Below are 14,891 nucleotides of genomic sequence, written 5' to 3'. Positions count from 1 at the left end.
GAGGAACCCCCGGTTATAATGTCGAACTGCAGAGCCAGACAGGAAAGAGAACTGATACAATACTGCGTGAAAGAAACCCAAGGAACCGACCGATCGACGAGAAACCGCATCGGGCGCGACAGGTGGTCTTACATTGTAAAACATCGAATTGCAACAATGTATGATAATTATTGCCTTGCATGCAGTAGGAAGGCGTAGAAAGGTAACGAACAGGAAGGATTATTATTCGTCAATATTGTTCGCGAAATTGGAGCGTAGGGTAAGAAAGTTCTCTCGTCACGGAAGAGAGAACGCGGGTTCTCCTGTTGCTCAATCACATATGTGTATATACACGTTCGAAAGGAAGTTCGATACATTTGTTCACCGACAAACTGTGTAAAAGGTTCAATCGAGAATCAAGAATGAAAGTGATAAGACGGAATTCGTATATACTCGATAAATATTTTTTGGCACGCTAATTACAAGGTATACTCTTACATAAGATATCAAGTGCTTTTTTTAACAAACATTTTTAAAAAGATAATGTAAACCTTTGAAAAGTTTGATCTCCTGCATTTATACTCGCGTAATAATTGGCTGCTGATACTTAATTATGCTTCTCTTGCAATATTATAGAAATAAATATCATCGAGATATACTCAAATGTGTAATTCTTGGTTGCAAACTCGCAAACAGATGGTCTTAGGTCCCCCGAAAGCTAATCACTCGAAAACGATGAAAGGGCATCGAATAAAAAAGTACGTGACGACACGAAGGAAAGGGTTGGGGGAGGAGAGAAGAGAGCAAGAAGGGCAGAGACGGAAGAAATGATATTCTTGTAGAATCTTGTTGCACGCACAACCGCAAACCGGCACACGCGGCAAAGTGATGCGCTCGGCACGAGGTATCGAGGGTTTGCTTGCATTTTTTTTCTTTCTCTTTTCCGCTTCGTCCTTCCCTCTGCCTTTTTCTCCTTTTTTTTTTTTTTTTTTTTTTTTTTTTCGTTCGCCACTCACATACCGTAATACACCGCTCGACCGTTTTAGAGACGTTGCAAATAAAGCAGATAAAAACGAGAGAATGGAATGAAAAGGGCGAGGGAGGACGGAATGGGAGAGAGAATGGGTGAAAAAGATGCGAGAGGATGAGAGATGGAGGGAAAAGGTGGAGTGCAGCACGAGCCATTCGCTATCGGCCCTGCACCATCTGTTATACCGTTGCATCGAAGACGTTGCCTTCGCAGGGACACCATATGCTTACTGTATGCCGCGCATATTACAGGACTATGGCGGTTTTATTGTTTTAAATATCATACCTGTCGTGGGCGGTGATTAAAGTCTTGCAATTTCGAAACGCTGAGGATCCAAAGATGTACGGCAGCATGTTTTTCTGTAATAAACCAACATTGATATTAGATTTTAGATAATGCAAGAAATGCATTGTCAGTTATTATTAGTCGAAACTACCGAATTTATGAATTTATTCTTAATTCATATCTCGACGATTTTCTTATAATGATTATTATTGCTTCGATAGAATTATTGTTATATTATAGAATTATTATTTATTAGTTTTTGATAGAATTTTATAAAAAGTTTGTAAAAATATATACGTTACGAAAATAAAAAATATGTGACCTCATTTCGGAAAAAAACAACTGTTCAACTTTTCTTGCCTGATATAAGGACTTGATAATCATGCAAGTTAGTGGAGAACATAAATATTCATAAATAAAAGATGCTAGATCGATATCGTATGATTCCATATAGAAAGCAAACGTTTTCTTTGAAAAAGTCGGTTACAAATTTTTTTATGCAGACATATGTTAAATCTAATTGAATCTCTTATATAAGTTTAGTATATCGTAAACTGATGCTAATCAAGTATCGACGTTATATCAATGCATCAGTTATAACATAATAATTGAAACAGAATTTATGCAAAATATGTATATAATGATAAACATGATATGATTGAATCAAAGCAAAATCTAAAACTTTATATTGAATTTTTACTTCCATATTATATTTTGTTATTTCAATCTAATTATTATATTACAAATTCGTCGATTTAATACCTCTTATATTTACATGTTATATTAATTAATGAGAAGTACCAAAAATAAGTAGTAGAGTAAATTACATGTTCTTCTTCAACTATACTAATTTTTTATTATTGCTACATGCATATTGTGCTATTTTATAAAAAGCAGCACGGAAAAAAATTTAACTACCATATCTAATAATTTTAACTGTGATAACTAATATTTTTTAGCTATAGTTTAATGGAGAATTTTATAAAAATATTAGCTGTCATTAGCTATTATAGCTAAAATTTAAGCATGATAACTAAATTTCAGTTACATAGAAACAATTAAAATTTAACTATAATGAGTAATTCTTTTTTCGCGAATCAAAACAGATATACATATAAGAATATGTGAGAGTACAAAATGTATCTTGGAAAAAAAATTAGCTACCATATAGCTAAATTTTAGCTGTCTATATATTACAACCTGAAATTTAGTTATCATGCTTTTTTAGTTATGGTAACTAATATTTTTAGCCATAGTTTAACGGAGAATGTTACAGCTAAAAAATATTAGCTGTCATAGCTAAAATTTAGGCATGATAACTAAATTTCGTATGTAATATATGGCCCGCTAAAATTGAGCTATGGTAGCTAATTCTTTTTTTCCGTGATATAGACTTATAACGTTATACGAAGTGCTTGCTCGTGTCGTTTTCAAAGATACAATCCGCTACAAGCGGATCATCGCAAGGTAATCTTACGAAATGAGTTTGGGAAATCGCATTCCTATTCAGGTCCGCGTGGAACGGCGTGCGTCGACATCAAAGGTAACGCACCACGTCGTTCCGGGGAACGAAACAAGGGTCTACGCACGAGCGCGTCCGAGAATGGCTTTTAGCTTCCCTGTTCCTCCGTCGCTTTTTTTTTTACCTGAGCCACGTGGCGACGCGTGCTGACTACAGGGGACAGTTGCCGAGGGCTCATCGTCCGCTACCTCGCCTGTCGTGTGTGATTCGGGGTGTCTTTTAGACAGAGGAGAAAAAGAGAAGATATATATGTAAGAAACATCGGGAGAAGAGTTACTTGTCGACGAGAGAATCTCGCAGGTTTCCGGCAAAACGATCCCTATTCACTCCGACTTCTCTTTATCTCTGACAGACGTGACAGGTCTGCATGGTCGTGAATGATCTTATGGTCATTGATCCCGTGATTTTTAGAGAATACAATTTAACCACATCTGGAATTGTTCCTAACTTTTTCTTTCTGCATTTTGTTAAGGCACTATTTTATTATTTATCACAAATTTTTAAATTGAGAAATGGGATTTATATGAAAAATTTAAAGTCCCTAATTATAATAGCACAGCAATCTTAATATGAAAAATAAAAACTATAAATTGGTTAAGAGACTTACAATTAGAGAAAAATATAAAATTCATGATATATGACATCTGTCCCGCATATATATTGGTTTTAAAATCATATATCTAACCCCATATAAACGGTCACGTGTTTTCTTCGACGTTTTATAATACTATTTGGTATTTGCTGTGGATCACGTGCATGGGAACTCATAACAACGAAGATACTCACACTCTTTTTATGTCAATCATGAAATACGATCTCGCCTATTGCCTAACATATCTATTTTTTGCGTTCTTTTTGATTATAATATATATTATGTTTTCGAACCAAATAATTAATTTATTAATTTATTTGCACAAGGATTATATTGCAATATTTTTTAAATATTGTTACTTATTAGATGCATGTTTATTTTTATTTACACATTTTTATTCAATATTTCCCCATGATTAATAAATATATGAATACCACAAAAGAAAAATTTCAAAAACCGGTAGATGAAGAAGCGTCATCCCGAAAGCATTAAATTTTACGCATGTTTTCTGCAATTAATCTCTAGAAAATCATCTGCATCCCCTTGAAGTGCGAAATTCCATTAGCCACATGGCGCGCATGTGCATTTTACATAAGCCATTTGCGATATAAACACCCTATATTGGTTTGTTTCTACACGATCTTTTTTCGAAAAAAAGACGAGAGAAAGGACACGAACAGTAAATTAATTGATACATTTCAAAATTGTTTGAGAAAAATTGCATTTTATACATGCGCATATTATAGAGCACTTCTTCATTATTCAAACATGAGTCACTCTCGGCAGCTTCTCGGATTCGAAAAATCGCAGGGAACGACAGACATCGGCGATCGGCACCGCTCCGGTGGGGTGGATTTAGTGATTAGCAATTAACTTCGACCCTCCTGCTGCTCGCCGATGTCCGAGTGCCCCTCTCTCTCTTTTTGGACTATTTTTCTACGCTCTACCGGCCGCCGATTTCCGTTCGTCGGAAACGTCATGTGGCACATTAATTGGATCCGCGCTGAATAAAAGGAGAAGGCTCCTGCATCAAACTTAGAAACGCCCGAACCATTCTTTATTGAGATATAAATAATAGCAACATGACAGTGACTGACGTGGATAAACGGCATCTCAAAAGTTACTATACATTATATATATGTGTGTATTTAAAATTTTATATATAAATATATATGCTTTTATAATTATTAATTGTATTATTACAATTGTATTATTAATGAATTAACTTAAGTAGCAAATGCACATTATTTTAACATCAATTATTACCTGAGAATATTATACTGTCTCGTATTCAGGAAAAATATCAAATATTATTAAATTATTTTATTATATTTTGTAAGAAATATTTAATTTAAATTTTTTTTTATTCTAATATAATAATTATATTTCAGTCTCTTAATTTTGACAAATTTAAAATTAAAAATAAGCATATAATTATTTGTTAGCATATATATACTAGAAGGATATATTAAAATAAAACTATTTGTAATTAATATAAATATTCGTGCTAAATATAAAAATTATGCATGTCAAATTATCGTTGTAATCTTTTAACGGCGGTATGTAATACTGAGCGATTGATATGAATCTTTGAAGAGACGTAATACCAAATATGTTTCTCGGGGAAGAAGACAGAGAAAGTCGCTCGATATCCCTTTATCTTTCTCCACATTGGCAACGTGGTGACAAATTAAGAGAAGCAGGTGATGCCGTCTTGATAGCCCCATTTATCTTGCACGTTAGTCGATTCTTAAATATGTTTAAGCGAAATTTTAACGCAAGATTAAAATTGGTTTTTTGCTCTTATAGTCGATGGAAATTTTATGATAGTGTAATAAATGTGGTGCATACATAAGGAGATATATCATTAGATTAAGAAAATGTTGTTTTTATCTTCTACTTTGCCGTTTTCAGTATATTTTTGACAATCTATATTACTTAGCATTTATTTAAAAAAAAATAAATAAAGTAGGACGCACGGATTCACACATACACACAAATAAAAACGAAATTAGTAATTAGAAGTATTTTGAAGTCGTAATATTTTTTGTGTCACTTTTAATCGTTTAGATTTTTATGACTATAATAGTAAAGTAAAAATTTTTTTTTTTCATAAATAATGTATACATCACCATATAATTATATATAATATTATAATAATAATATAATATAATATAACTATTAATATTATATATTATATAATATAATATTATAATTATATTATATATTATATATATATTTTAATTATATTATATTATATATAATATTATAATATTATTATTTCATTATATTATTATATATAATAAAAATATATAATATCGATCACTATAGGATATCAATCGAAATTTTCCGATTACATTATATGAAAAGTAGTGTCAATCGAGGTACGCAGAGGCCTGGGAACCGAAGCAATCATCGACAGCGCGTTGCCACAATAACAGCCGTCTAGATCGTTCGAAGATTCACCCGGAGGGTGAATCACCCCGGGGATTTAGGTGGTGTTTAACACGCTCTAGCGAATCGAAGCGTCGCTGTGGTTGAAACGAGAGATCGCGACGATGGGTGAAAGTGGAAGAGAGACCGGTTATAGGTAGGAGGACCAACGGTGCGTGACCCCCTCTAGAAGGGTCAAGTACCGGAAGTAGAGAGAAGCACCCGAATGTAATGCCCCCCGAAAGCACTGGGTCACGTGGATGAACAACAAATTAACCGGCATCGAAGCATCGCCGCTCGCCTGCCCCACCGGCGGCCAAAAACCTATCCACCCCTCGGTAAGCATCCCTGAACATCCCTCGGCTTGCGTATCCTGCCACCATATGCCGCGCAGGTGAAAAGACTGTTCAGGCTGACACCGGTGGAACGACTCTACTGTATTATCAAAGTCCTCGATACACAAATTTGGAATAACGGCACATGCATAATATTTGGTGATTGTTGATCATAATATTTGCGAATTCTTCGTGTTCGATGAAATTTTTGCCAACAATTTAAATATAATTTTTTTTAATTTCGTAATTTTCAATATTTAATAACAATTTCACAATTTGAATTATACCTAGTTATCAATAATCCTGACAATTGAGTATAATTAAAATTGTGCTGTTCAGTCTACGCAAAATCAAGGCAGGATGAACGGATTTTAATCCTCGATTTTATATTTAATCTATATTATGATTTAAAATATTTCACGTTATTTGCGATTTAATTTTTCTTTAAAAATTAGATGAGTAAAATCATCCATCAACTTCTAACTAATATATTGAATTAATTTAATGTCGTCATATCCTGTTCTAATGTACCCTAATAATGCTAAATACCTACTTCTGTATGCATATGGATCTATTTATATTTCTTATCATATCTAGAGGAGAATTTAGAAAAAGAGCACATAAATTTCTACATTAGCATTAGAAGACTCATGTGAATTGTCAAAAAGTTTAATTTGGACGGTTTTGTTCCACTAGTTGATACAGCTGCGAAGAAAGAACTTCATGCGATTAGATCGAGGATTACGTCTAAAAGAAGATAAAAATTTCCGTTCCGCACGTGACGCCTTTTACTCACAGTCAAATGCATGACGAAACGAAGTGACGAGAACTTTCATCGAAGTTACATAGAAAGAACTCTTTGATAAATCGTATCAAATCCTTACAAAAGTAAACAAGATGTCGCGTTGTCAATCCAATGCACAGAAATACATTTGTAATCCAGATCTATTTAATCGACGTTCCGATTCTTATGCAAATGAACTCACATTCGTGTCATGGTATTATCGAGTGATAAGACATACACCGTGCTTAATTATAGACAGTTGAATATTCTATTTAGTATAAATATACAATTCAATATTCAGAGATTTTTAAGATGTGTAAGATTTTTAATCTGTCAATTAATTTTTATTATATATATATATATAATTTTACAAAGAGCGCATACATAATATTATATATAAATGTTTAAGAAATGTTTAAGGAGAGAATGTTAGAAAACAAAAACAAGTATTTGTAAATTTCATACCGTTAACATGTAATAGTATATTTTTTACATTAATTTTACTGGAAATAATTTCACAAGTGCAGAAATAAAAAACCTAATAATAATAATTTACTTTTCTGAAATTATGACAAGTAAAAAAATATTAGTGCATTAATTAAAATAAATTTTAATAAGTTAATAAAATGTGAAATATAAAATAAGAATTTTCATATATCACAGAACAATTTTGCACTTCACCATATGCTATATTAATTAGCATATGGCACAAATGTCAGCAAAGTATTTGGTATATTACATATGTGATTCCACAAAATTAATAAATACTTTCTCATAATTTATTTAATATAATAAATAATAATGTAGATGATTTTTTATAACATTTATAATTATGTTTTGACAGATTCTTTTTAATTCTTACGATTTTTAATAAATTATAATACTATGTTTATCGAGTCCATTACTTCCAAAGAATCAGCATTATAAGGATTTGATACGATTTATCAAATGAGATTAAATTAATGAAAAGCAATAATCCCTCAAAGAAAAATGATCTTCGATTTTGGATTTATATAATCCCGCAAACATCTAGATAAAAGATGATTTATCGTAAGATTCGTCGCACGTTTCGTTTTGAAAAACGATACTGATGAAAAAATGTCTCAGACTCGATCTGAGATAATTGGAAACCTCACTTTCCTCGGCCTCCCTGTAATAATCGGCGCATTTAATAGTGACGTAAGCAAAGGCAGATGGTCCGTGTTTGTGTCATCGTGTCCTCCCAATGAAGGAAATTAGTCTGCTTTCTATCGAGTGTGCCAGATTATTAGCACGCGTTGTTCATAATATTTTTATACACAAATCTTCTTTTCCCTTATGTGCAAGAATAAATAAATAAATAAATAAATATATATATCTTTTCTTCTATTATTTCATATAAATTTATGTATAAGTAAATATACGTATAAATAAAAGATATAAGTTTTTAATTCTATACCAATTTTATGTAGATATATTTGAATTACACTTCAAAACATTTTATAATAATTGAAATTTAATTTAAATAAAAAATTAAATTTAAAAATTATAACAATTTGAAACGTAAAATTCTTGTGTGTGTTGTGCAATTTAATATAATTTAGGTAATTCAATGAAATAAATTTATGAATTACATATTATCTTATTTAAGTGGTATAACATAATCTTCATTCACTTCTATGTTAATGACATTGTACGGAAGGCGACAAACCGTTGCACTATAAGTTACGTACCGATGACACCCGCAGTATTCGTTTAAAGACGTTTTCTGCGGGACCGCAACGGAAAGGTATATACGAAGACGAGACGCATCGCACAGGTGGTACTGCAAAAGAACCACCTGCATCAACCGCGGCTACGTACCGCGCAAATGTTCGTTCGTTCGTTCGCAATCATTTACTGCATAATCGGAATTGCAAACGTTACTCGACCTAAAGAAGAAAAGTATGCACTTATAATCAGTATTTTTCTATTTAATTTGTGAAACTTGTCTTTTTTATAGTGTTACATAGTTGCTTAAAATCTTTGAAGAAAATGTCATCACTATGAAAATATCTAACAATTTAATCATATTTCCTTGGACGCGCGATTTGCGATTTACGTCATGCAAACTATATACGTAAAATTCCATACATTTGTCATATGCGATATTATACATATATATTTATAAATTCATTGCGGCCACACGGAGACAGCGTTACGAGACGGTGACTGATGCGAGGGTTTAGCGGCACGAGACCACGAAACATAAGATTACGAGTTCGAGCAAACGGTTACCTTAATGAGCCATCGCGTCCACCACTTCTTGCGGCCGGTTCTCGACGCGGCACATCGAGGAAAGTAAAGTCAGCCGGCAGGTAGTTTTTCGGGAGAAAAAGAGTAAAACAGGTGCGGGAACCGAGGCGCGCGCGAGCGAACCATCTAGACACAACACGCGGTTTATCTACACTGATTTATCAGGAGAAACAAATTGTCCGCGATAATTCACCTGTTGCCTCACCCGCTGGGCAACCGCCGCCCTCGCGCACCATCCTTAAAAATTCGTTCGGGTTCGCTGGAACAAATAAGCTGATGCGCGATACCTCCAGCTGGACCTCAGGGAAGGAGATCACCGATATTCTTGTGAATAACCCGGTACTTGACTATTACCGCATCTGAGCGATCGTTTCATCCATGCCGATCATGTCTAATTTTAATTTAACTGATTTTTTATTTCCTCACAGTATTATTTTTTTCGTAGAACTGATCTTAATACACAGATGTAAGAAAAAGACTGTAAAAGATAGTGATTGTAATTTATAATAACAATGTAACATATAATAATATTTTTTATTCGACGTATATAAATATAATGAATATTAATATAAAGAATTTTTAAAGAAAAAATCATTTTTATTCAAGATATTCAAATTAAAAAAGCGACAACAATAAACTTCGAGAGATGCGATTGTCGACTTTACATGCCTTTTTTAGAAATGGATCTATGTTAAGACTAGTTTTACGAAAAAATAATAACGCGTGAGTTCTTATAATTTGTTCTTAATTTATTAAGATTATTTATTATTTAAATGATTTATTACTTGTAATTTTATGATTATAGAATGCATTGCCATTTTTCAACGTGTAATATGGCTTATAATTTCGTCGCTTTATATTATAATTATTAAGATTTATGTTAATATCATTAAGTTTTGATAGTTCAAATATCCAAAAGCTAATTAATCCCAAATAAATTAAGAATATCGCTTAATGGAATACTTGTTGTTTATGAAAGTACTCGAGAAATCTTTGACCGTCAAGAAATCATAATAATATACTCTCGAACTTTTATGCATTTTACGACCGGAGAAGGCGGCAGCAGCAATCCCCTTTAAATTATAATCTTCGGTATTACCGTTTCGTCAGGCCTGAAAAATGGACCGATGCGATGCTGTTAAGGATCCCCGTATGGAAACTTGAACGAAATTCGCACGCATTGATATCCAAAGTGCGTGCGTGATCTAAATAAAATTTACTTTCAACGCGAAACGTGACGAACCGCTGTCATTATATAAAAATGATTTTACGATACATAGTATGTGAATTTTTTGTTAACGTGTATAGCATTAGTCAGTAATACAATAAATATGCTAATATAAAAAATATAATACTATTATATGTGTATATCTATAAAAGATGAAATCTTTTCTCGAAATTAATTCCAACTTAATGCAAAAGAGAGATTTTATATGAGTTTTTAGATATTATATTTTTATAAATATTCATATGCACATCATGCATTAAAGATGCACGAAAATTTTCTTGTAACTTTCTGTTTTTCAATAAGCAATATTCTCATTTTGTTTTGAATTAATTAGTTTTTGAATATTAGTATTACCAAAACTTTGAATAATATTATACTATATCTTATAAAAATTAAGCGATCAAATGACATATTATGACACGTATTTTATCTATAAAATCGTACAAAAGCAATAAATAATTAGAATAAGTAATTAAAAATATGTGAGAGAGAAAAAAGCCTATATATGTATTTTTAATTGCATACATTTTTGTCGATTTTGTACGATATAGTGTAATAATTCTATATGTACCATGCTTGTATTTTTCGAAGCAATTTATTTATCTGATTGTTTTTGCTCAAATTTAATTTTTAGTTTTCTTAATTAATTATATTTGAAGCACTTTGTATAAAATATTTATGATCAAGCAATTATAATTGGACGAATCAAATTGTGGCACTCTTTCTTTTTATACACAATTGACACATATATGATTGTAAAATTATCGTAAATACCAATAAAAAGATTTTATTACTTAATACTAATCGGTTAATTAAGTTGGAAAAAGGTTTATTTGATATTAAACACAATATATGTAAAGGGAGAAGAAAAAAATTAATATGAAAATATGAATATTGAATTTACAAACATAGTATGTGTGTATATGCTTCAAAACTGAGATGTATGAAATTATCCGAATTATAACGCGCACTTTTTTCCCTTAAAATAATTTGATTCAAACCCATTATAAAACCTAATTTACGCAACTTTCTTCGGATTAAACTGCAAAACTGTAATGTAAAATCATTAATTTAAAAGCATAATTAATATGGTATCAAAAGTACAAAATGTATATAGTATACGTATCATCATCTTAACTCGATAATTGATATTTTATATTTTATTATTCATAACAAACATAAACATTTTATTTTGCTGTCTTTGTATACTTTTCTGTCTCTTGCATATGATTTTGTCGTTTTGTAATAACTAAATATTATTTCTCTTTACATATTTTAGCATTGCAATTTAAAAAGAATTACAATTTCACTCATTAAAATTTTATCTTTTTTTATCCAGATGACATTATATATTTTTAAAATTTCGATATAATTGATAAAATTCTGGTTCTTTTTTCCAGGTGATTAATAAAACTGATTCCTGATCGTCATTAAACCGGTTTCACTCACATTACCCCAATGACTTCGCGAGACCCAGTTTCAAGAAGCTCACGCCAAGCTCGCGTCCACTTCCGCCGGCTGATCAAGTAATCAGATATATGCAGAAGCAAGGAAAACCAACGCAGGTTGCATCGGTGACGGACGATGCATATACAATACTTGTTACGCATATACACGCCTATACAACACGATCATGTACGCGTGCAGACCGTGTCGTTGTCGTCTGGAAATTACGAGGGTAACCTCAACGTATGTTCCTTAAATTAGGCCAAGTATATGATAATAAATATAATATATACGAAGAGTAAAATTGTTAATATTAAAATGTGGATATTAAATTTGCAAACACGTTTTCGTATGTATATATATATATATATATATATATATATATATATGCGTGCTGCAAAGTTTATGTATGTATATATAAGTTAAAATGTAATATATCTTTTTATAAAATATTTGATTTTATTTAATGCACATACGTTTTCACAATAAAAAATAATTTATTAAAAAATGTGTTTTTAAACCTACTTTATCAAAAATTGTACAAAAGATAGATTTATATAAACTTCTAATCTATTATATATTTGTATGTATTGTAAAAAGAACCAAAGTTTAAATACTAGAATGGTAAAAACAACAATATATCAATTTAATGAAAATAAATTAATATGTAAATATGATCGCGTTATACTTTCTTTCTGATTTTATATAAATTATAATATTATACTAATTTTTTTTATATTGTGCTTCTCTCTTGGAGTACACTAATTATTTTACACAGCAACTTCGTCATTACTTTAGCACCAATGAAAGGAAATGAAAGCACACTTTCGAAGCGGCCTATAAAAGCGTGCTCGCAATATGTTTATTTATACATATATAAATTTATGTGCACGCAATACGCACATATGATTTGGTCATGCAATCGCACATGATGTACAGGATGCACGTATATACAGCTTCAGCTGTCTCTCAGTTTATCCACCTTAAGAGAAAGGGAGATCTCCGGCGGAGAGGGAGAAAGAGGGTAAGACTTCGTCGCGACTGCACGACACTTATTTTTATGCCCACTCATTTGCACCCGCTTATGGTCGGGCACGTGCTACCCGGATCGAAGGAACTTTGTCTGTGTGTCACATTTATACATCATAAATGCATTTAATGTACATTGGAGAGACAATTCTTATTATTATTTCTGAAACAATACTCTATTTTGTCGCAGTCTAATTAAATCATTATTAAATTAATTTAATTTACCGTTGAATTAATATAATTGTATCAGCCTTTGAGAGCATTATTATATTTAAGTTTTATTATATCTTTAGTCTCTAGAGAGAGAAATTTCTTTATTAGATATTATTTAAAAAAAAAATAATATTTTATATTTTTAAGTTTTCTTTACTCGTAATATTTTTGTAATTTATATAAGAAGAAAAAGAAAAAAGTGTTATAAAGTAAAAAGGGAATAAAGGGTGTGCTCTCTGATCGATGCGCAATCGCGCTGGCCCTCTTTCACTGCGGATTATAAGATGCCCGGAAGGCACCGCGTTTAGCCACGAAAACCGCAGTAATGTCGCTTAAGAGGCTCAAACCCGTACCTGTAATAGCGGTACGACGCATCGCAAATTTAAAATTACGCTGACGACTCACTCCACATCTGCGATAAGCATCATTTGCCGCGGCCCTCGAGTCGATGGCGCAAACCGCGACCCGATAAACTATAATAAACCATAAATTAATGATCTTCGGAACGGAATAAATAATAATTTTGATTCCCTTCCCCGAAAGGAGACAGAGAGTTGGATCAATATTATTGACGTTGGTCATGAGTCTGTTTGTCGAATCGATTTGCATCACAGATACGAATGCATCGAGGAAACGCGATCTATGACACCAATCATTAATTTGATGGATATTGGTTCATATCATTTTAGTTGATTATATATGTAAAATATGTTTATAGCATGTATAAGAAGAAGAGATGATGAAGACATAGGATTCTCATCTATGCACATAAATATTAATGGAAAATATTTTTCAATCTCAGTCATTTTAAGTTATTTATACTATGTACAAATTCTATTTTCAAATGTCATAATAGTAATACATATGTGTATACATGCACATATATATATTTATATATATATATAGAATATATATATACATATAATTTAAGGAAGAATATACGAGCGCGTAAATGTAAAGATGCGTCTTAATAAGAAATAAATTGAAAATTCATGATCCTGTTAGATATAAATAAATTACATACACATACATGTATATATGTGTACATGTGCGTATGTAATTTATTTATATATCACAGAATCATGAATGTTTAATTTATTTTTCTTAAGACGCGCCTTTGTAATTATACGCTCGTATTTCTCCTTAAATTATAAGTCATATAATGAAGCATAGTCGAACAATATAAAATCGCACCTGTGGTCTTCGGCTATATATTAATCATTCTCACTTAATATTATTTGATTGGTCATATTTCTAGAGAATTATTTGTATGTACGCAGACATATATGGGGATGTGCTAATAATCGAATGAGAGACAAAAGAGAGGAATGCTGAAGCCCAATGACTCGCGCTTTTCCAGACTAAAAGAACGTCGGACAGCTGGCACAAGGTGCCTTCTGCCCCCTTTGATACATTCCCTTGCCGAAAGTACGTTGATCGTAAACTATGCGTTTCTTTTTCACACCGCCACGTGCCAACGGAACCCCTGAGTTCACCGAGCGTAAAAAGCGCGATGCCGCCAAATTTGTCACTTAGTATTTAACGAATGAGCGTTATGTAGCCACAGCGATTTAATATTAGTATTTTAATTTATGTAGCCACTGCGATTTTATATTAGTATTTTAATTTATTAAATTTTATTTATTTTTCAAAATCAAATAGACTTCAATTTTACTTCATTGCAATTAGATAAAATTATATAGATGTACACGTTTCTCTCTTTTGTCATCATGACGATAAA

The 14,891-nt window shown here is 31.8% G+C and overlaps 1 protein-coding gene across 1 annotated transcript in view; it reads right to left on the bottom strand.

Moving 5' to 3' along the window:
• LOC114940102 (uncharacterized) overlaps positions 1-14,891 on the bottom strand; it is a 102,595-nt gene that overhangs the window by 85,656 nt on the left and 2,048 nt on the right. The window contains exon 2 of the mRNA XM_029314611.2: positions 1,295-1,368. The gene's annotated coding sequence lies outside the window, so the exon portion shown is untranslated. The remainder of the gene's footprint in view (positions 1-1,294; positions 1,369-14,891) is intronic.

The sequence above is a fragment of the Nylanderia fulva genome, unplaced genomic scaffold (assembly GCF_048542155.1).
Source record: "Nylanderia fulva isolate GAGA-0341 unplaced genomic scaffold, ASM4854215v1 Scaffold49, whole genome shotgun sequence".
NCBI lineage: Eukaryota > Metazoa > Arthropoda > Insecta > Hymenoptera > Formicidae > Nylanderia > Nylanderia fulva.
The sequence above is the reverse complement of the archived record's forward strand: the minus strand, read 5'-3'. Positions and strand labels throughout refer to the sequence as shown.